Source organism: Canis lupus, chromosome 23 (genome assembly GCF_011100685.1).
Source record: "Canis lupus familiaris isolate Mischka breed German Shepherd chromosome 23, alternate assembly UU_Cfam_GSD_1.0, whole genome shotgun sequence".
Classification (NCBI taxonomy): Eukaryota; Metazoa; Chordata; class Mammalia; order Carnivora; family Canidae; genus Canis; species Canis lupus.
Window position 1 is genome coordinate 31,950,351 of NC_049244.1, and position 22,680 is coordinate 31,973,030.

Consider the following 22,680-nt stretch of genomic DNA (forward strand, 5'->3'; position numbering starts at 1 on the left):
CAGAGGGAGAAGCTGGCTCCTCACAGGGAGCCCGATGTGGGACTTGATCTCCACACCCAGGATCACGCGCTGAGCCAAAGGCATATACTCAACTGCTGAGCTACCCAGGTATCCAGATTTAACCACTTTTATTAAGTTTTCTGTGTTGTTTATGTAAAATAAGAAAATGAGATATATATGTTTTAAAGATTTTATTTACTTATTTGACAGAGAGAGCGTGAGAGCATAAGCAGGGGGAGTGGGAGAAGCAGGCTCCCAGCTAAGCAGGGAACGCAATACAGAACTCTATCCCAGGGTATTATGCTGAGTGAAGTAAGTCAATCGGAGAAGGACAAACATTGTATGTTCTCATTCATTTGGGGAATATAAATAATAGTGAAAGGGAATATAGGGGAAGGGAGAAGAAATGTCTGGGAAATATCAGAAAGGGAGACAGAACATAAAGACTCCCAACTCTGGGAAACGAACTAGGGGTGGTGGAAGGGGAGGAGGGCGGGGGGTGGGGGTGAATGGGTGACGGGCACTGAGGGGGGCACTTGACGGGATGAGCACTGGGTGTTATTCTGTATGTTGGTAAATTGGACACCAATAAAAAATAAATTTATTATAAAAAAATAAAAATAAAAATAAATAATAAAATAGAACTCTATCCTAGGACCCTGGCATCATGACCTGAGCTGAAGGCAGATACTTACGCCTCTGAGCCACCCAGGCACCCCTGAATGGTTTCTAATAGGGTAAGTGTGGCCCAAAGAAGTCAGTTATACTTGTCCCATTTTATAGGGGGAATAGAGGTCTCAGAGAAGATCAGTGAATTGGCCCAAATCAGAAGCTAGTAAATGATTGATGAAGGCCTCAAACTCAAGCCTATTAGAGTCAGAGCCCATGTTTTCTCACAACTGGACTGAGAGATAATCATCACAGATATAACTATACTTGTTATATACCACGAAGAATATACCAGGAACTTAGAGTTTTATACAAAATGGTCAATTATTAGCTTATTAAAACTATTTTAGGAAGGAGAGGAAACAGTGGAGACCTCTGAATAATTGTGAGCCGGAAAACTCAGGAGAAAGGATTTGGAGAGTGGAGAGGTGACCAAAAGATTCAAGAGGACTTTGCAATGACTTGGAGGGACTCATAACCATTGGAATCAATCCATTTGTTGTTTGGGGGTAAATGATGCCTGCTGGGGCAATTGCTTACCAGTCTTTTCTTAAGCTCGGGGAAGAGGTAGTGCCTGGCCATGATCCCTCAGTGTGGGGTTTTCCTGGTCAGTTCCAGCTTCTGAGGTCTGACCATGGCAAAAGGTCTAGGTGTGTGTGTGGTGGAGGTGGTGGCAAAAGAGTTGTTAGCAAGGCCAGATTGGAGCTGTAGGATGCTGACTCCCGTAGGCTGAAGACCAGTAGCCATAGTGTCCTTATACCCTGGGTTAAGTGCTAAAAGGGCCTCTGAAAAGGTGTTAGCAAATAAGAGATGATGAGTCCTGGGTGTCCAAATAGAGAGCACACATTTCAGCTCCACTCAGCAGAGAAAGGCCAAGATTTACAGAGAAGGACCCTCTTGCTCCCCTCTACTCCCCAATGTAATGTGTGGGTGAGACCACATGAAATCTAGGACACAGAGCTATATCTGAGTCTCAGATAAACAGCTTGAAAATTTTTAGTATTAGGATATTCCGTGTCAGTGTTTTATTTGCTAAATCTGAAACCTTGTCATAGGGGCTCAGCTCAGACACTCCTGCTAGCACCCATTCTTTTTCTGTACCTGTTTACTATGCATAAGAGAAAACATTTAGGGGAGGAGGGATTGAGGAGTTTCTGCCTTTAGACTACTTCCATTTTATGGCTGTTGGTGAATCTACCTAGTTGTATTAACATCATTTCCGTATAACTTTTATTTACTCATTTATTTATCCATTTATGGATTAAACTACCTTTAAATATTTTTTATTTTACAGAGGTCATATGTGTTCATTGAAGGAAAAATAGATAAAAATAGATACATGTATAGGTACACAATACCCAAGTATGTAACAATTTAATTATACTTGGAATGGACAGAAGAAAATGTAAAGAGTAACTAATAGAATTGCTAAACACCAGGTAAATGGAGCAAGCAAGAGAAATCAGTTACTTAAAAATCTTTAAATTAAAAAAATAGTAAGTCAAAGTAAATATATGAAACAAAATAACATAGAAAATTATTTTATATAAATATATCTATAATCACAACAAAAATATACCAAACTCTGTAGCTAAAATATACAATTATCAGATTCAATTATAAAATCTATACATATTCTGTTTGCAAGAGCCACATTAAAGCAAAAGTGCATGAAAAGGCTGAAAATCAAAGGTTGGAAATATAGACTTGCCAGGTAAAATAACCAAAATAAAGTTGATATACCTATGGCAATATCATATTTTTATTAAGTTTCAAATTTTAATTCCAGTATAGTTAGCATACAGTGTTATATTAGTTTCAAGTGTACAATATAGCGATTCAACAATTCTATACATTACTCAATGCTCATTGTGATAAGTGAACTCTTAATCTCCTTCACTACTTCACCCATCCCTCTACCCACCTCCCCTCTGGTACCTATCAGTTTGTAGTCTGTAGTTAAGAGTCTGTTTCTTTATTTATTTCTCTCTCTCTCTTTCTCTCTTTTTATCCTTCGTTTTGTTTCTTAAATACCACATATGAGTGAGATAATATGGTATTTGTCTCTCTCTGACTGACTTACTTCACTTGGCATTATATTCTTTAGCTCCACCCATGTTGCTGCAAACAGCAAGATTTCATTCTTTCTTATGGATGTATATTATCTCATTGTATATATTTATAGCACATCTTCTTTACCTATTTATCTATGAATGGACACTTGGACTGCTTCCATAATTTGGCTATTATAAATAAAGCTACAATAAATATAGGGATGCCTATATCTCTTTGAATTAGTGTTTTTGTATTTTTTGGGTAAGTATCCATTAGAGTGGTTACCGGATCATAGGGTAGTTCTATTTTTAACTTTTTGAGGAACCTCCATACTGTTTTCCACAGTGGTTCCACAGTTTGCATTCCTACCATCAGTGCATGAGGATTCCTTTTTCTCTAGATCCTTACCAACATTTGTTTCTTATTTTTGATTTTACCCATTCTGATACGTGTGAGGTGATATCTCATTGAAGTTTCGATTTGCATTTCCCTGATGATGAGGGATATTGATCATCTTTTCATGTGTCTGTTGGCCATCTGTATGTTTTCTTTGGAGAAATGTCTGTTCATGTCTTCTGCCCATTTTTAATTGATTTATTTATTTTGCAGGGGTTTGTTTGCGTTATATAAGTTCTTCATATATTTTGGATACTAATCCTTTATTGAATATGTCATGTGCAAATATCTTCTCCCATCCCATAAGTTGACTTTTAGTTTTGCTGACTGTTTCCTTTGCTGTGCAGGAGCTTTTTATTTCAATATAGTTCCAATAGTTTATTTTTGCTTTTATTTCCCTTTGCCTCAGGAGACATATCTAGAAAAATATTGTTATAGCCAATGTCAGAGAAATTACTGCCCGTGCCCTCTTCTAAGATTTTTATGGTTTCAGGTCTCACATTTAGGTCTTTAATCCATTTGGAGTTTATTTTTGTGTATGGTTAAAGAAAGTGGTCCAGTTTTAGTATTTTTGCGTATAGCTGACCAGTTTTCCTAGCACCATGTGTTGCAGAGACTCTTTTGCCTATTGTATATTCATTCCTCTTCTGTTGAAGATTAAGTGACTATGTAACTATGGTGTTTTCCTCCCCCTGGGTTTTCTATCCTGTTCTATTGATCTATGTGTCTATTTTTGGGTCAGTATCATACTGTTTTGATTACTACAACTTTGTAATACAACTTGAAGTATGAGATGTGACACCTCCAGTTATATTTTTCTTTTTCAAAATTGCTTTGGCTATTCAGGGCCTTTTATAGTTCCATACATATTTTAGGATTGTTTGTTCTAGTTCTATGAAAAATGCTATTATATTTATAATATTCCTGGTATTTTGACAAGGATTGCATTAAATCTATGGATTGCTTTGAGTAGTATAGATATTTTAGCAATATTTGTCCTTCCACTTCACAAGCATAGAATATTTACCCAGAATAAATGGACAAATTCTTAGAAACATCTAACCTACCAAAGCTGAAGGAGGAAGAAAGAGAAAATTTGAACAAACTGGTTAGCAGTGATTAAATTGAATCAGTAATCAAAAACTGCCCCCCCCCCAAAAAAAAAAAAGTTGAGGACCAGATGGCTTCACAGGTGAAGTCTACCAGGAATTTAAAGAGGAATTAATACCTATCCTTCTCAAACTATTCCCAAAGCTAGAAGAGGAAGGAAAAATCCAAATTCATTCTATGGGGCCATTATTCATCCTGATACCAACACCAGATAAAGACACCACAGAGAGACAAAACTACAGGCTAGTATCTCTGATGAACATAGATGCAAAAATCCTTAACAAAACACTAACAAATCAAATTCAATAATATGTTAAAAAGATCATACACCACAATCAAGAGGGAGTTATTCCAGGGATGCAAGGGTGATTCAGTATTCGTCAATCAATGTGGTACATTACATCAATAAGAGAAAGGATAAGAAACATGATCATTTCAATAGATGCAGAAAAACATTTGAAAAAATACAATGTCCATTTATGATTTACAAAACTCCTCTTTCTTCAGTCTCATTGTTAGTGTATAGAAATGCCACTGATTTCTGGGCATTGATTTTGTATCCTGCCACACTGCCGAATTGCTGTATGAGTTCTAGCAATCTTGGGGTGGAGTCTTTTGGGTTTTCTATGTACAGTATCATGTCATCTGCGAAGAGGGAGAGTTTGACTTCTTTGCCAATTTGAATGCCTTTTATTTCTTTTTGTTGTCTGATTGCTGAGGCTAGGTCTTCTAGTACTGTGTTGAATAGCAGCGGTGAGAGTGGACATCTCTGTCGTGTTCCTGACCTTAGGGGAAAGGCTATCAGTGTTTCCCCATTGAGAATGATATTTGCTGTGGGCTTTTCATAGATGGATTTTAAGATGCTGAAGAACCAGCCAACAAAACTAAAAGACAACCTACAGAAAGGGAGAAGATATTTGCAAATGTCGTATCAGATAAAGGGCTAGTATCCAAGATCTAGAAAGGCCTTATTAAACTCAACAGCAAAGAAACAAACAATCCAATCATGAAATGGGCAAAAGACATGAACAGAAATTTCATCAAAGAAGACATACACATGGCCAACAAGCACATGAGAAAATGCTCCGCATCACTTGCCAGTGAAATACAAATCAAAACCACAATGAGATACCACCTCACACCTGTGAGAATGATGAAAATTAAGAAGACAGGAAACAACAAATTTTGGAGAGGATGTGGAGAAAGGGGAACCCTCTTGCACTGTTGGTGGGAATGTGAACTGGTGCAGCCACACTGGAAAACTGTGTGGAGGTTCCACAAAGAGTTAAAAATAGAGCTACCCTATGACCCAGCAATTGCATTGCTGGGGATTTACCCTGAAGATACAGATGCAGTGAAACGGCAGGACACTTGCACCCCAATGTTTATAGCAGCAATGTCCACAATAGCCAAACTGTGGAAGGAGCCTCAGTGTTCATCAAAAGATGACTGGATAAAGATGTGGTCTATATATACAACAGGATATTACTCAGCCATTAGAAATGATGAATACCCACCATTTGCTTTGATGTGGATGGAACTGGAGGGTTTTATACTGAGTGAAGTAAGTCAATCGAAGAAGGACAAAAATTATATGGTTTTACTCATACGGGGAATATAAAAAATAGTGAAAGGGATTATAGGGGAAAGGAGAGAAAATGAGTGGGAAAAATCAGAGAGGGTGACAGAACTGGAGAGACTCCTAACTCTGGGAAACGAACAAGGGGTAGTGGAAGGGGAGGTGGGTGGGGGGACGGGGTGACTGGGTGACGGGCAAGTGCCCCCACCCAAGTGCTCCTATCAAGTGCCACTGATAGGATGAACACTGAGTGTTATACTATATATTGGTAAATAGAACTCCAATAAAAAAATACCCTCAACAAAGTAGGTCCAGAGGGAACACACTTCAAACATAACAAAGACCTTATATGAAAAACCCACAGCAAACATCATACTCAAAGTGGAAAAACTGAGACCTTTCCCCTTAAGGTCAGGAACAAGACAAGGATATCTACCCTCATGACTTTTATTCAACATAGTACTGGAAGGCCAGGCCTCAGCAATTAGACAACAGAAAGAAGTAAAAGGCATTCGAATTGATGGGGAAGAAGTAAAACTTTCACTATTTGCAGATGACATGATACCATATTTAGAAAACCCTAAAACTTCCACCAAAGAATTATTGGAACTAATAAACAAATTCAGTAAAATCACAGTATACAAAAATCAGTGTACAGAAATCTGTTGCCTTTCTATACACTAATAATGAAGCAGCAGAAAGTGAAATTATGAAAACAATCCCATTTACAATTGCACCAAAACTAATAAAATTTCTAGGAGTAACCTTAACCAAAAAAGTGAAAGACCTGTATTCTGAAAATCATAAAACATTGATGACAGAAATTCAAGGTGATGCAAAGAAGTGGAAAGACAGTCCACATTCATGGGTTAGGATATCAGGTTTTTTTTTTTAAAGATGAAAAGAGCAACATATAATGATGAAATCTTCAGTTCATTAGGAAGAGATAACCAATAAACTCAAATATAGTTAATAACATAGTCTCAAAGAAACATAGTCTGCAAAATTTGACAGACTAACAAGGATAAATTGACAAATATATATCATACTGGGAAATTTTTGTTATGCTTCTCTGAGTAATTAATAGATGAGCTAGACAACACATCTTTCATAATATTCAAACAATATAATTAACAAACTTCATCCAGTGAACATCTATAGAGAACCATAAGAAACTGGAACATAGGGATGCCTGGGTGGCTCAGCGGTTGAGAGTCTGCCTTCAGCTTAGGGTGTGATCCAGGGAATCAAGTCCAGCATCGGCTCCCTGCGAGGAGACTGCTTCTCTCTCTGTCCATATCTCTGCCTCTCTCTGTGTGTCTTTTATGAATAAAAAAATCTTAAAAAAAAGAAATTGAAACATATACATTCTTCTCAAGCACACAAGAATCATGTATAATATGAACCAAAATCCTGTCATTAATTAGGTCTCTATATATTTCAAAGAATCAGTAGCATAATGACCACATATCTGATCTCAAAGCAATTAAGGGAGAAAAATATTGCTAAAAATAATTTTAAAACCCCATACATTCTAAATTAAAAAACACACTTCTAAATAACTATGTATTTAAAAAGTACTCAAAGTGGACATTTAAAATACTTAGTATGAGGGAGAGCTTCCAGGTCTGAAAAATCACGGCAGCTTCCCCATCTGTTTAGCTCCACACATCACATGCAAAGTCAATTAAGTCCAGAGGAAGGACAAGTAAATCCTCTCTGACCCACACCTTTACATCACTGTGAGATGGAGACTACCACAAACTTTAAACTAACTGTAAGTTGAGGAATAAACACCATGCTCCAACAGAGCTTCTGCAGATCTGTGGGGAGGACAGTAGGGGAAAAGAGGCTTAGAAGAATGTGTGAAAAGGAAAATAAGGAGAAGAAGGCACAGACAAAACACATACAAAATCACTACCAGAAAAATAAAGGCAACAGTAAGTGTCAAAATACTGAGCACAGGGCTGGGACACAGTTCTTCACAGCTTGGAAGGGAGCTGGGCTGGAAATGGCAGCTGCAGAAAGGCACAGCATCTAGGAGATAATCAAATAAATAGGGATGAATTATTCCCTTTGTAGATCGACGCAGTAATCATATCTGAGTGTATCATAGTACATCACGGTGATATAGTAACAGAGGAGAAATACTGATCCTGCAGAAATGAAAAAGGAACAAGAAATGCCAAGCTTTTTCATTCCCCTCATCATCATCATCTATAAGGAAACTGCACTTTATCAAACTGACGAAAGAGATACTCTTAAGCTGTGAACTTGATCCATACTATGCTCAGGAATAAAAAAAAAAAAAGAGAGAAAAAAGAAAAAGCCTAAGTCCATATAAGACTACTAGCTAATCAAAATTCTTCCCTAACAAACACCCACAAAATGGAAGAAACTGATCACACATGTTTCAAACTGTGTTTAAATCCACTTAAAAAAGCACTTAGAGATTTAAAAAAAAAAAATTAGAGCCAAAATTAAAAAAACTAAAAACAGAAGTGAGCAAAACATATGAGGAAATGCAACAAAATTTGACCAAACTCAGGAAGGAAATTGAAGAAAAAAAGCAGCACAATTTCAGAAATAAGGAATAAATGAGAAGGCATGTGAGAAGGAATATAATGAAGTGAAAATTTTTAAAGAACACCGAAAAAAGGGAGAAAAACAACCAAGCAGAAATGAAGTGATGAAAGAAGCGTGCGCGTTCTGAGGGGGCATGGCCTGTTGGGCTGTACTTGCAGTTTACTTGATCCTGTCTCCTATTTAATTAGATTATGGGGGCTGAGGACATGATGTCCTTCAACTTTCACCCTCTGGCTTCCCGGCCCTGGGCAGTCAGCTGCCACCGTGTCCTCACTGCCTCCGCTGGCCTCGACCCCTGGGCCTCCTTCCCTCTGCCACCCTTCTCTCCTGCATCTCCACCATCTCCTTCTCCTCCAGCTCTGTGCCCACGAAACAGAGGATGAGAGGGGTTGGCAACAGGCCAACCTGGGTGGGTGGGAGACGCCAGGAGATGTCACTAAGAGCAGCTTGAGGGCCAGGACCATGTGTTACCCCCGGGGGCCTCACAAATCGTGGGCTCAGTTGTTCTGGAAAAGTCTCCCTGGTAGCAGGAATGGGCAAGGCTGGGCAGGAGGGCCCAGGGCCGGAGGCAGGGATGTTGCTGCGGGAACCCGCAGAGGTGGGATGTGGGGTCAGGCTGTGGAAACAGAGATAAGCGGGATGAGCTCCAGGAGCTGTTTGGGTTGGGATTCTTCTACATTGTGAGCTCCTGGTACTCCTGGGCTTGCTTGGTGGAAGCCCTGGAGCGGCCCTGAGTCTTCCCGTCCCACCTGGAATGGCATAGGATGTGACAGTGTGCAACAGCCCTGACGTCAGGACAGCCGTGGTCTTTCTTCACGCAGTCCTCACACCCAGCTGGGAAGCTGAGCTTATCCGCCTCCATAGGAACCTGGCGGAGGCTGCTTCCCCTGTTCCTCTCCCACACTCTCCCTGCTGACACACCTCCAGCCGCAGCCCAAGGTCTCCTCATCCAGGGTCCAGGACTTTCTAACATCATCCCCTATAATTTACAACCTTGTCTCCCATAGCAACCCTTCTCCTCTCCCTCCCCCGCCCCCCACCCTCCCTCCCAAAAGTGTTAGGGTAGGAGGCAGTGCCTGGGAGTCATGGTCCTCTTTGCGGTGCTTTATGGGGCCCACCCTGAACTATTCAACTAAGCCTGTGGGTCCTCGTGGGGTGTGATGTTCACCCCACCCAGTCCCAAACACACACCTGTGCTGACTGTCCCCGGGCTCAGAATCCTGCTGGGAGAGAACCAGAGCCCGGTCCACAACTGAGATTCAGTTATCTATCACTTGATGGTAGATTCGCTGTGTGTGTGGGGGTGGAGTGGGCTGTGAGGAGGGAATGTACTGTGCAGACTAATGCCAGGTTGTCAAGAAGGACAAGAGGGAAAAAAGAAAGATCGCATCATTACAGAAGGGATTAGGCTCAGAGGCCAGACTTAGCCTCAGATCCAGCAGAGAAGGGGGTACTAGGCTAGGCTTGAATACACCCCAGCATAGGTCCCTAGGGACACCTTTGGATTCTTAGGAGAAGGTGGTCATAAGATGGAAGGGAAAGAATTGTTTCTTTAAGAACTTAAACTACACTTCTAGGGAATAGGGTGGTAATCGGGAGGAGTCATTTGCCTAGGGGCCCAAGCAGCTCTGCAGGGGCCCTCGGCCTTCTCCTTGCCCAGGGCGGAGCAGTGGGAAGGAAGGGGCCAAGTGACCAGTGGAGGAACCAGAGGCTCCAGCCCTTGAGTGAGAACCTGAGTGGTCCCTGAGCATGGCGATGAGTGGGTGCAGAGAGCATCCAACGAGAGAGATCTCAGAGAGGTGGTGGTAATGACCCAGGTGTGGCAGGACAGCTGTGGGAAGGAGCCTCGTAGGGCTTCTCTGTCGGAGGCCCTGGAATGTGGGGAACAAGGTTAAAGCTCCAGAGGAAAATAGTCTGGCAAGTAGCCTAGTGAGCTGGATGTGCCCCTCTTAGGGCAATTGGCTCGGATCTGGGCGGGAGAGAGACTCATGTGCAACTTATAACTGTGTTTCTGATTCTCTGGGCCTGCTGGCAAAATTCTGAACCCTCACTGGAAACTGGATGCAAATTTGGGACAAATATTGTTTGTCAAAAAGCAGAGAGATAAGGATCTTACCAGAAAGCTATCGATTACTTATATACTCTTTAATGAGTTTCTTTTTAAAAATATTTTTTATTTAAATTCAATTTTGTTAACATATAGTGTATTATTAGTTTCAGAGGAACAACTTTGTGATTCATCAGTTGTATATAATTCCCGGTGCTCATTCCATCACATGCCCCTGCTAATGCCCATCACCCAGTTACCCCATCGCCCCCCACCTCCCCTCCAGGAAGCCTCAGTTTGTTTCCTGTAGTTAGTTAAGAGTCTCTTATAGTTTGCCTCCCCCTGGTTTCCTCTTACTTTCCTTCCCTTCCCCATGCTCCTCTATTTTGTTCCCTAAATTCCACATATGAGCGAGATCATATAATTGTTTTTCTCCGATTGATTTATTTCACTTAGCATAATACCTTCTAGTTCCACCCACATCATTGTAAATGGTAAGATTTCATTTTTTGATGGCTGAGTAATATTCCAGTGTGTACATAAACCACATCTTTATTCATCCATCTGTTGGTGGACATCTGGCCCCTTTCCACATTTTGGCTATTGTGGACATTGCTGCTACAAACACTGGGGTGCAGGTGCCCCTGTTTGTATCCTTTGGGTAAATACCTAGTAGTGCAATTGCTAGGTCACAGGATAGCTCTATTTTTAACTTTCTGAAGAAACCCCATACTGAGTTCCAGAGTAGCTGCATCTTTAATGAGTTTCTGCATGTGTTTTTCTAATGTAGATTATTCTTCATTACCTGAGCAGAAATACCAGCCCCTCCAAATATTAAAAGAAAGCTTTATTAAAGTTTAATTATATAAAATAAAATGGTGTAGTTTAAAGTAAATAATTTGATAAGTTTTGACATATGGATATGTCAAAACCTGTGAAATCATCTCCACAATCAAAGTAGTGAACATATCCATCACTCGAAAATGTTTCCTCATGTGCCTTTGTCATGTGTCCCTCAGTCCTGTACCTGCACCCCACCCCTGCTTCCCACTGCTGCCTGGAGACTTTCCACAAGCAGTAAACCGGGGTATCTCAGGACTCACCCCATTTGTTTCCTGCTTCTCAGGGATAACCCTTCTCTGCTGCCCAATGCCCAATGTCTCAGGCACCATTGTTCTGTATATTTTGCGTGGGTTTTGTGGTTGTTCCAGATCAGAGGGCAAACTTGGTCTCTGTTGCTCCAGCTTGGATGGAAAAGGAATTCCAACCCCTCCTCTTGAGTGATTCTCTGCAACTTGATATGAAAACAGTGCCTTCCCAACTTCGATTCAGAAAGTCTGAGTTGTGCCATGGATTGATGTCTTGGGTATCCACTATGTAAGAGGTTCTCTCACTCCCACAGTCATTCAACAAAGAAGTGGTTTTGAGAATGTTCATGTGCAGGGCTCTCTCTCCATTGGGGATACAAGACAGACAGAGTTCCTGCCTTCACCCGAATCTCTGTCAAGTGGAGACCCAGACAACTGCACAATCTCGGGGCAGTGGAACAAGGCCACATGAGAGGTGGTCATGGCCATGGTCTATGGGAGTGTGTGTTCACAGACTGGTGCAGATGCCCCGCGGGCCCCATTTCTTCTCTCCCCAGCCCACCTCCAATTTCAGCTGCAGCCATGGTGGCAAGTTCCACATGAGTTCAAGCCCTCCTCAAGTGCCCCTTGCGCATCTCCACTTCTCTGCCTCAGGCCTTCCCTGAAGCTTCAGAATCCCACACATCTGCAGACGAGAGCACCTCTGAAGTATAGCCTGGAGGAGGGAGTGGGAAGTTAACAGGCATGTCAGTCCTTAACCAATGGGAGATGGGAAGTCCGCCTCTTGTCCTTTGTTTTTTTTTTTTTAAGATTTTATTTATTCATTCATGACAGAGAGAGAGAGAGAGAGAGAGAGAGAATGAGAGTGAGGCAGAGACACAGGCAGAGGGAGAAGCAGGCTCCATGCAGGGAGCCCGACGTGGGACTCGATCCCGGGACTCCAGGATCACTCCCTGGGTGGAAGGCAGGCACTAGACCGCTGAGCCACCCAGGCATCCCCCTCCTGTCCTTTGGATGGACAGTCTTAGGGGGGCATTCTGCATGCTTCTCATCTCAGGGGTTCCAACAGGATGGAGGCCTGATTACCTGCAGTGAGAGTTGTATTGGTTTTCCCTCTCTCCTGACTTGCTCTCCCCAGATCTTTTCTCCCAGTCTCTGGACTAACTTCCTGAATAAATTGCCCACATCCAAATCCTTGCCTCAGGATCTGCTTCCAGAGTGGACTCCAATTAAGACATACACTTATCTAAACTTCTATAGTTCCATTTTACAGTTGAGAAAATTGAGTCATGGAGCTTTTCCTGAGGTCGCAGGACTAGAAAGTGACAGATTCAGTGTACAAACACAGGTGATTGGACTTCAACTCCCTACTTCTTTCCATGTACTCTGGATGCCCCCAGAAGCCAGGTTAATAAGAGCATTGGTCTGGAAGAGCTGCAGGGAGCTTGTTTTGCATCCTCTGGGGGCCCAGCAACATCTCTGTAGTAATAGTGAACTCTGTAGTAAAGTGAAACAACTGTGCCTGTGTGGCAGTATGTGTCCAGAGAAGTCGTGACAGCCTAGGGAGCAGTGCTTGAGGCGTGGCTTTGAATCAGCGGCCATATACATGCAGGGTGCTGGTGTTCAACAGTGCAAACTCGTGGCCGTGCCCTCAAAGAGCTCACAGTCTAGGTAGGCAGCGAGAGAGGGAGAGGCTGCTATTAAGTAGTAGGGTTGTAGGCTAGGCAAGGCTGCAGGGGGGCACCCAGAGAAGGAGTGGCCAGTGTGCCCTGAGAGGAGAAAAAAGGACACCCAGCCTGGGGGAACAGGGCATAGAGGCCTCCAACGGCCCTTGTCCAAGGAGTCCTTGCTAGGTGGAGAAGTCGATGCAAGGTGTGCTGGGGGTGGGGATGGCAGTAAGGTTTGGGGAGGAGGAGGCAGGATTCAGAAGATAGGCAGGGAGTCGGTCCCAGAGGTTCTGGGTGTCATGCCAAGGAATCTGGGCCTGGCAGTGGGAACCACTGAAGCTTTTAAGTAGGTCAGTGGTTTTCAACTTCAGCAGTATCACAAACACTTGGAGAGCTTGTTAAAACACAAATTGTTGGACCCTGCCCTGAGAGTTGCTGAATCGATAGGCCTGAGATGTGGTCCTGCATTTTTTTCTTTTTTAACCAGTTCCCAGGGGATGCCAATGCTGGTGGTCCAGATCCACACTGTGAAGTAGGCAGGTGAAGTGCTCAGATGTTCACCGGGATGGCCTGCAGAGGGACGAGCTGGAGCAGAGAGGTAGGTGGGTCCGACAGCTGCTGGCTGCTGCCAGTGATTCAGGGATGGGCTGGAAGGGCCCAAAGCAGTTGTGTAGAGATGGGGAGAGGGGGATGGGAGGGAGAAATGGACAATCAACAGGACTGCAGTCATTTGGAGAAAAAATAATATAAAAATCTAAGTGGGTCTTATCATTATCTCAAAATCTCCAGAAGGGGAGTCTGTGAGTCCAACCTGGGGAATTGTAGGGAGAAGCCAACAGACCCTCCTCCTTCGCTTTTGTTCCTTCTACCTCCTTCCCCTCCAAGTTAGAAGAGCAAGAGGAATTGTTCAGAGAAAGGAAAAATGCACAGGGAAGATAAAGTGGGATGATAACACAAAATAAGAGGGGAGCAGAAAATTGATCCCCAGCTGGAATCCAGAGGCCAGGAAACTGGGCAGCCAGAGGAGAGTCAAGAGGACAGACAGACAGACCTGTCTGTCTAGCCCTGGGCCTTGCTGGTGGAGGGGTGGGGCCCCGAGCTGCTAATGGGTCAAGGTACCCTGTGATAGGTCCAGTCTCCCAACAGTTAATTCAGCCTTTGCTACCAGCTTCTTTTTTTTTTTTTTAATTTTTATTTATTTATTTATGATAGTCACAGAGAGAGAGAGAGAGAGAGAGAGAGAGAGAGAGGCAGAGACATAGGCAGAGGGAGAAGCAGGCTCCATGCACCGGGAGCCCGACGTGGGATTCGATCCCGGGTCTCCAGGATCACGCCCTGGGCCAAAGGCAGGCGCTAAACCGCTGTGCCACCCAGGGATCCCCTGCTACCAGCTTCTGCTGGCTGGTTTGGCTTTGGAGGGAGGAGCACTTGGAAGCAAGTGCCCCACGCAGATAACACCTTCACCCGAATCTCTGTCAAGTGGAGACCCAGACAACTGCACAATCTCGGGGCAGTGGAACAACTGCCACCATACCTTACCATCTCATCTGCTTTACCTGGGTTGCTCCTTTCCCCAGCCCAGTGCTCTAGAGACCGAATCAGCATTAGCATCCCCTGGCCAACTGTCCCAGTGTGAGCCCTTTGGGACTCGTTCCAGAATGAGCATTCTTATCCAAGACCAGGCCAGTCATTGACCATGGCTGTAAGGCATGATGGGAAGGGGCCTCCAGCTGCATTTTGGCCCACTGCTCCGGCCAGAGCCCTTCACTCCCTGCTATTAAATGTCCTGGCCCTTTGGGCACCTTCTGGAGGAGCAGCCCCACAGAGCACAGCCTCCCTGCTCCTGACCCCGGGAACTTCCAGAGCAGGACCAGCCCCAGCAGTCCTGGGGCCAGAGCGGCAGGATTCCCCTGACTTTCTCTCTCAGCAGCTCATGGGATGGGGTGGAGTTGCCTTCTGCTTTGAGGCTCAAATAGCTTCAAGGCTGCTCAGGGTGCCTGGGCTGCTGAGGCCAGGCCTGAATGCTGGTGCCTGCGTCCCACCCTCTGTCCCAGGGGCACCAGTCCTACACTGACAAGACAATAGCCTCCCCATGGGGGCAGTTGTGGGAAGGCCAGCTCATCTGAGGAGGGTTGTAGAGGAGAAAGAGGCTTTCTGTAAGCCAGTTCCCCATCCTTTGGCCCCAAGTTCCCTATTGAGTGTTCACACTGCTAGCCTTTCTCACCTGGAAGTGCTGGCATTCCTATTCTCATAACAGAAAAGGGTCTATGTTCAAGGTCAACAGATTCTCCAGGGAAAACCTTACAGGCTCCTTTAAAAATGAGGTGAAATTCACATAACATAAAATTAACCATTTAAAAGGGAAAAATTCAGTGGCATTTAGTACACTCATAATGTTGTGCAACCACAACCTCTGTCTGGTTTCAGAACGTTTCCACCACTCCAAAAGAAAACCCTGAACCCATTAAGCAGTTACTTCTCATTTCCCCTCCTCTCCAACCCCTGGCAACCACCAATGTGCTTTCTATCACTGTGGATTTGCCTACTCTGGACATTTCACGTAAATGGCAGCATATAATGTGTAACCTTCTGTGTCTGGCTTCTTTCGCTTAGCAGAATTTCCAGGCTCTTCCACGAGTAGCATGTGCTAGTACTCCATTCCTTGCTGTGGCTGACTAGTACTCCATTGCATAGATACACCCCATTTCATTTATCCAATCATCCACTGAGGAACATTTGGGTTGCTACCACCTTCTGACTATCATGAATAGTACTGCTAAAAATATTTGTGTACAAACGTTTGTTTGAGTATCCATTTGCAACTATTTTGGGTGTTAACCTATGAGGTGGAATGGCATACATGGGAATGGGTTATACGAGAATTCCATGCTTGTCTTTTTATCTTTAACTTTTAGTTCAGGAGTTCTCATGCCTCAGCCTAACCCTGCTAGAATTTCCAGGACACCATTACTAGTGCAGATGGCGGCTGGGTTGTAGCTCAGGCAACTGGACCAATGGGTGAATGGTGGTGTCGTCACTACAGGACTGCAGTAGGACATGGGCGATGTTCCACTGGGATGTTAGATTTGCAGTGCCTGTTGGATGCCCACAGGGACTGGCCTGTGGGGAGGGATGGTTGTGCTCACCTGCAACCAGAGGGAAGAGTGTGAGCTGGACACTGACGTGGGTCTCAATAATGGCTCAAGCCATCATACACGTCTTCACTCGCTAAGCACTGACCGTTTCCTCAGGTACCATTGCAAGCACTTTCCACTACTTAACCACCCCAACACCCCTTTGAAAAATCTTCATTTTCCATATAAGGGCAAAAGTGCTGGCTGTCTCAGCCCTTCTCATATCCTACAAGCACTGAGCTCATCGACTTTATGGTTGCTTTGTTTCTGGCTGCTCTCCTAGAAGACTGAGCTCCTTGAGTGCAGGGACGGTCTTTCCTCTCTGCCCCCCTGGGCCTGGCTTGGGGGCTGGTGTTCTTGTGCAATGGGTCCTGGGGGTGAATGGGTTTCCTAAGTTAGGGCTTCAGAGTGGGAAGAAGAACGGGCTGGAGTGGCACCGGGGGAGCCCTGACATTTATGGGCAAGTGGAAAAAGAGTAATCAGTAAAAGAGACCAAGAAACACGCTCAGAAAGGGAGATGGGAACCGGAGAAACCACAAGGGGACATAGTTTAAGGTCAGTCAGAGCAGAGGCCGTACCAGATGTTGCAGGATTTCGTCTCATCTGGTTGAAGAATGAATCCCATGGACACAAAAAGGTGAAGTGAACTGAAAGTTTATTACGTGTTGGGCAGCCTGGGTGGCTCAGCGCTTTAGCGCCTCCTTCGGCCCAGGGCCTGATCCTGGAGACCCGGGATCGAGTCCCACGTCGGGCTCCCTGCATGGAGCCTGCTTTTCCCTCTGCCTCTGTCTCTCTCTCTGTGTCTCTCATGAATAAAAAAATAAAATTAAAAAAAAAAGAAAGTTTATTACGTGAAGGTGAGAAGGAAAGGAAAGAAAAAATCTCTCCAGAGTGAGAGGGGTCCCGAATGGTTCTCCAGTGGGGACTTTTACGGTCAATCTTTTATAGAAAACTGACCAAGGAACTTAGATCTTCTTGAGGTCACCACTTAGCACCATGTTTATGTCTCCTTGAAGTTGGGTCACTTTCAGTGGTCAGTTTGTAACTATCATGAAACTCTCTTGCCTATAACATTTAAGACAGACAAGGTGGGTCTCTCGGGGTTCCCTTCCCTCTGGTTGCGCATGCCTCAGTGTTTCCCCACCACTGGGATCCCTGTGGGCCTGGTCACGCAGCCCCCCCATCTCTCCCTACCTAGCCCCACGCGGCCCTCACTCAGTGTGACCATCACTGCGACGAGCCCAGTGCTGGAGGTAAACAGTCCAGCGGACGTGAGCATGCGACACGACCCCCCGTACCCCGGTTCTCCCATCAGGGAGCCGAAGCCACCTTACCCTCCTACCTCCCCCCTCCACCCACCCCATTCCACAGTGGGGGCAGCGGCCGACTCCACTTCTGGGTGGCAGATGATTAGGTACATGGCCAGCACGTTCGCTTATCCCCCTGGGAAGGCATTAATTACAGTCCTAAAAAGAAGACAGAATTTCCAGGGTGCTCCCCCCCAGAGGAGGTGAGGCCAGGACAGGGAAGAGGCCTAGTGTCACAGGGCCAGGCATCATAGAGGAAAAACACCTTCCGCAGGGAGGCAATTGCTCCGGGTCTCATTAAAGCCATTAAAATGCAGGGCTGACAAGCAAAGGTCCTAGGCGGTGGCCCGGGCCTCTGGGTTCGGAGCCCTGTGGAAGCCCCCGCCCTCCTGCCCGTCCCGCCCGCCCGCGGTGACCGTCGCCGCCGGGGCTCGGAGTGGCTCTCGTGGCCAGGAGAGGAAGGCCCGTGGGGTGTCCAGGCCAGGAAGCGGGCCCAGAGGTCACAGGCAGCGGGGACGCCGTGCTTCCATCCTCCGTTCCCGCCTCACGTGGGCCACTCGAGCCCACGGCCCGGACGCTGGTCCTTCTCTCTGTCCGCCGTGTCAGTGGCTGGCTGGCTGGGCCGGCCTTCCGAGGCCGCTCTCCCTACGGGCCGTTTCTGCTCATCCCCTTTGCATCCGTCACCGCTCTATTTACAGTGTCTCTTGCTCTATATTTATCCTGGCTCTTCCCCGCCTTGTGTCCCTGCAGTCAGCGCCCCCTCCCCGGGGACCTGCGGGTCGCTCCCGGGGCTTCGCGGCCCACCGGTGACCAGGGCCCCACTCCCGGCCTGGGACCGTCCCGGCTGCGGGCCCGGACTCTGCTGAGGACCCTCGTTGTCACCGATGGGCGCCCAGGCCACGCTCCATCACTCAGGGAGCGAGTGCCCCCTGGTTTCCAGAGCCCCCCACTCCGCACCGCCACCCTGGGCGTCCGCGCACAGGGTCAGGCACAGACCCCAAACTAGGGCTCTGCAGGCCAGCTTCCCCCTCAGCTCCCTGGACGTAGGTGGCAGGGACACAGGCACTTTTACAAAGGAGAAAGCAAAGGCTCAGAGAGGGGGACTAACTTACCTGAGGACACAGAGCTAGACAGCCACGGATTGCTCTTGGCCCGGGGACCCCCACCCGAGCACCTTGCAGTACCGTCTCGGGCACCGTATTGTGGGCCACGGACGTATTAAGCCGCACACAGGTGTCGGTGCCCGTATTGTATCTGCGAGGTTTCTATGTACGCACGTGTGGGGATTGTTTCTGGGTGTGCCTCTACGTGTATTTTAAGATCCGTTTCCTTTTTAGGGAGCCCCTTAGAACAATGTAAAACGCTCCTTCCAGTCTTTGCTGGAAATGTGATGGAAACAGTGTCTCTGAGCCCAAAGGACTTGCCAGGCAAGGCCTCTGCCTCCCAGGCTGAAGCACGCTCCTGCTGGCCTTGGCATCCTACGCCATGCACACATGGGGCTGGGCCAGGCAGGGGGAGTTGTAGGTTGGCCTCAAGGAAGTCCTTGTGTCTCAGGCTGACTCCGGTTGAGCCTGTGACAGCCATAGGGGCCGTGCGGCTCTGGCTCAGAGACCCTGGGCTGTCCTCTTTGTCTATCAGGAATCTACTCAGAAGGCCACAGTTTTTCCCCTAGGGTTTTTGTGGATGACACAGCTCATCTGTCAACAGAAAGGCTGTCCCCAATGTGAGGAGGGCCTCCTCCTGCATCCTAGCCCCCTCCCCTTTATCAGGCAGTAGGTTACTTTCCCTTGTGCATTGACCTGGGGCTGCCTGGGCTTATGACCACGCCCAAGGCCTCGGGCTGCCTTGCCTACAGATTTTCAAACTGTATCCTTGAGACTCAGCCTCTCCAAGAGGCACTTCAGTGAGGGCTCAAAGCCAGGAAGTGGAGATGGGATACTCAGAGGATGGGACTCTGTTTACCCTCTTCTGCCCACGGCAGCCCTGATTTTGTGTGTTCTGCAATTGGGCTTTCTTCTAGGAGCTTGGCTAAGCCAGCACCCAGACTCATGTCACATTTTTATTTGTCTTCTTAAAAGGGGCTACCACATGACTCTTAGCTAGGGATAAGCAAGATTTCAGCCCTACAAAGCCATCCCTCCTTCCCCTGTGGTTCTGAGAGAAGCAAACCTCTCGTGAGTGCTGGAAAGAACATTCAGGGCCACCTGGGCAGCTCTGACATGCCTCTCAGATCTCAGCAGCACCCTGGGCTCCCTCTTCACCACGGAAGAGGCCAGGACATCTGGGACTTCTTGGGCAAACTGAGTATGAGGGCAGCTTGTTCTGACCTCAGACTGGAGGGTGCTGGGCCATGTGGCCTCCAAGAAGCTGGTTTATGGAGGACCCAGAATGTACTACAGTGGAGGGGATGCCTCACCCTCCACTCTGTGGGAACTCCTTCTAGAGCCCTGAGCCCTGGAGGCCCTGGGAGCTCCCACCCTGTCCAGAGCTGCCCTCTAGTGGAGAGTACTCAAATGGCGACTGAGCCCTCACCTCGACTTCCAGAGGGCATCTCCAGGGGGCTCCCCTGGAGACAGGGAGTGGGGTCCACCACACTGCAGGCACAGAGCAATTTGGCTTAAGAGCCGTCACAGAGCTACTCTAAGGCTGATTGGCCTCTAAGTGGGGAGAGAGATCACGCTCTCCTTCTTCAGCCTCCTGTGCCCGCTGCCTGGGGCTAGGGTCTCTCCACATGGCACAGCTTCTCCCAGACATGCTCAAGGTACTTCTTCTGAGGCTGTGACCAAATATCAACTTCCTTCCCCCCTCCCTTTCTCAGCTTGCCTCTCTTTGGGGAGAAGATCCCGGAGAGGCACCTCAGCTTTGGTAACCCCCTACCGCCCACAGCTGGGGTACTGCTGCTAAGGAGTTGAACCCTCACCTGGCTCTCTGAGTGTCTGATGCTAGAAAGAGCTGTGAGAACTGCAATGAGGGCTTCACACGCCCCTGAATGTGAAGTCCCATAAACAGTTGCTAATGCAACAGCACAAAGTGCTATTCACACTTGGCCTCTGAGTGATGGTGCAGGAAGAGTGGCCCCTGGTTTGGAGAAAGGCTTGCACCTGTGGTCCCTGGCTGGGCCAAGCCCCATACAGGGGGCAGGAGGAGCTTGTGGTCCTGCTGGGAAGCTGGAATCGGTGGTGTGGCAGGCAGGGATAGACAGAGGAGCTCCTGATGGTCACTGAGCCCTTTGTGGGGCATTTGCCCAGCAGAGGGGAAAGTCTCCACTCAGCACTCCAAAGAGTATTTTGAGTGTTCCTGGCATTTGCCCAGCAGAGGGGAAAGTCTCCACTCAGCACTCCAAAGAGTATTTTGATTTCTTCATTCTAGCTTTCCTGAATTCAGGTTAAAATCAGAGGAGAAGAGGGCCCATGCCTCTGTGTACTAAGCATTCCCAAAGGGATGGTCCATGGACAGCGGGGAAATCCTCCTCCTAGCACTGACCACTCTGCAAAGTGTCAGGGAGGCCCCTAGATAGTAAAGAAGAAGATCTTTATCAAGAGCCTGGTGTGGGAAGTCAAGTCCTACCATGTGCAGGGATGGAGGGCTGCAATGTTTGGTACATTTCAAGGACCAGTATGATGTGGGGTCCGGAAACCAGTCCTATTCTGACAGCTGAAGTTCCAGCTAAACCTGGAAAAAAGGAGACACACGGGATAGAGAGCAACAGTCATGTCTGAAGACTTGTCCTGCACCCTGTCCTTCCAGTTCCAGGAGGACTGGTAGGAGAAACTTCCATATGGGCCCAGAGGTCACTCAACAGCAGAGAGACTCTCATATCTGGGTCTCTGAGTAGAACTGGAGTTGGGACCCTGTGGACCTCAGGGTCTGTCTAGCTCCCAGGTTCTGAGCCCCTGAACATAGACCACTCTCTTCCCATGGAGACATCAAGCAGTCAGATACCTTTCCTTTTGCGATTTTTGCATGGAGTCTTGGCTGCTTACCCTCAGCTGGTGATGACTCTGGGACCAGAAGGACCTGCAGGATGCAGCACGTGTCACCCTTAGGCCAAGACTGGCCACCCAGGGAGCACGTTACTACACAGGACAGAATCCAGATTTTGCCAAGGAGCACAACGAGACTGGATAATGGGCGGGTGAGCAGTGGTGTTTGCCAGAGTCCAAGCTCTTCTAGTCCACAGCCTCACTTCTCAGATAAGCGCACTGAGATGCACAGAGTTCCATAGCTGGTGCTGGACTTGGTTCTAGAACTCAGAACTCTGTGCGCCCACCACAAGGTTGTTTTATCAGCACTTCAATGATATTTATTAAATATGCACAGGATTTGGTGATTAGCAGAATATTAAGGGCAGTTATAGGAAGAGGAATCAAGAATTATTCAAAAATTTGAGGTCCTCAAGAGAGGAAGAATGTGGGCACCTGGGTGGCTCAGTGGTTGAGCGTCTGCCTTTGGCTCAGGTCGTGATCCCGGGGTCCTGGGGATGCTGTTTCCCCCTCTGCCTGTGTCTCTGCCTCTCTGTATCTCTCATGAATAAATAAATAAAATCTTTTTAAAAAGAGAGAGAGAGGAAGAATGTCCACAATTAGGGAAGAGATGAGTGATGAGCAAGTTTAAGTTGGATGCGTGCGTGTAGTAGATTGTGGGGAGATGGGATGGTAGGCACAGGAGGTGCCGCTAGGAGGGAGGATGGCACCAGGATGGCAGAGAGTCCCTGGGACAAGGATGGGACCTTCCATGGTCACCTGTGTCAGCAGGGCCTAGAGGATCCCAGACTGGAGAGAGCAGAAAGGACTGGGGGTGCCTGTGGGAAGGGTGCATCTGGGGGGAAGCTGAAGGCAGTCTGGGTGCTGAGGATGTGAAGGGGACCCACTGGCAGTGAAGGGAGGCGGAGCAGTGGATGGTCATATGGGGGTCAAAGATCAGGGAAGGACCAGTTTGCAAGATTGATGGGACAACGATAGACGTGTAGGCTTTGGTGGAGGAGTCAGAGGAAGGGGGTTTGGGGGTGCAGAAGTGAGCAGATGGACTGAGCAGGGAGGGAA

At 46.8% G+C, this 22,680-nt stretch overlaps 1 protein-coding gene across 2 annotated transcripts in view; it reads left to right on the forward strand.

The window, feature by feature from the left end:
• Window positions 1-13,622: 13,622 nt before the first annotated feature.
• Window positions 13,623-22,680, forward strand: part of EPHB1 (EPH receptor B1) — a 474,596-nt gene continuing 465,538 nt past the window's right edge. For both annotated transcript variants that reach the window (XM_038570949.1, XM_038570950.1), the window contains exon 1: window positions 13,623-13,795. The gene's annotated coding sequence lies outside the window, so the exon portion shown is untranslated. The remainder of the gene's footprint in view (window positions 13,796-22,680) is intronic.